The sequence below is a fragment of the Pseudophryne corroboree genome, chromosome 7, assembly GCF_028390025.1.
Source record: "Pseudophryne corroboree isolate aPseCor3 chromosome 7, aPseCor3.hap2, whole genome shotgun sequence".
In the NCBI taxonomy this organism is placed as follows: domain Eukaryota; kingdom Metazoa; phylum Chordata; class Amphibia; order Anura; family Myobatrachidae; genus Pseudophryne; species Pseudophryne corroboree.
The window spans coordinates 343,395,517-343,396,854 of record NC_086450.1 but is presented as its reverse complement, the minus strand read 5'-3'; positions in this window follow the sequence as shown (position 1 = coordinate 343,396,854).

Here is a 1,338-nt window from a genome sequence, read left to right as displayed (position 1 = left end):
GGTATTGCGCCAGGTCAAGAGACCCTCAGGCGATAGCTGTGGACGCACTGGTGACACCGTGGGTATTCCAGTCGGTCTGTGTTTCCTCCTCTTCCTCTCATACCCAGGGTACTGAGAATCGTAAGAAAAAGAGGAGTGAGAACAATACTCATTGTTCCGGATTGGCCAAGAAGGACTTGGTACCCGGAACTGCAAGAAATGCTCACAGAGGACCCATGGCCTCTGCCTCTCAGACAGGACCTGTTGCAACAGGGGCCCTGTCTGTTCCAAGACTTACCACGGCTGCGTTTGACGGCATGGCGGTTGAACGCCGGATCCTAGCAGAAAAGGGCATTCCGGATGCAGTTATTCCTATGCTGATAAAGGCTAGGAAGGACGTGACAGCAAAACATTATCACCATATATGGCGAAAATATGTTGCTTGGTGTGAGGCCAGGAAGGCCCCTACAGAGGAATTCCAGCTGGGTCGATTCCTGCACTTCCTACAGTCAGGTGTGACTATGGGCCTAAAATTAGGGTCCATAAAGGTCCAGATTTCGGCCCTATCCATTTTCTTTCAAAAAGAACTGGCTTCACTGCCTGAGGTTCAGACGTTTGTTAAGGGAGTGCTGCATATTCAGCCTCCTTTTGTGCCACCAGTGGCACCTTGGGATCTTAACGTGGTCTTGGGTTTCCAGAAATCCCACTGGTTTGAGCCACTTAAGACAGTGGAGCTAAAGTATCTCACGTGGAAAGTGGTCATGCTGTTGGCCTTAGCCTCAGCTAGGCGTGTGTCAGAATTGGCGGCTTTGTCATGTAAAAGCCCCTATCTGGTTTTCCATATGGATAGGGCAGAATTGCGGACTCGTCCACAGTTTCTGCCAAAGGTGGTGTCATCTTTTCATTTGAACCAACCCATTGTGGTGCCTGCGGCTACTCGTGACTTGGAGGATTCCAAGTTGCTTGATGTAGTCAGGGCTTTGAAGATCTATGTTGCCAGGACGGCTGGAGTCAGGAAAACTGACTCGCTGTTTATCCTGTATGCATCCAACAAGCTGGGTGCTCCTGCTTCAAAGCAAACCATTGCTCGCTGGATCTGTAACACGATTCAGCAGGCTCATTCTGCGGCTGGATTGCCGCATCCAAAATCAGTGAAAGCCCATTCCACAAGGAAGGTGGGCTCTTCTTGGGCGGCTGCCCGAGGGGTCTCGGCATTACAGCTTTACCGAGCTGCTACTTGGTCGGGTTCAAACACCTTTGCAAAATTCTACAAGTTTGATACCCTGGCTGAGGAGGACCTGGTGTTTGCCCATTCGGTGCTGCAGAGTCATCCGCACTCTCCCGCCCGTTTGGGAGCTT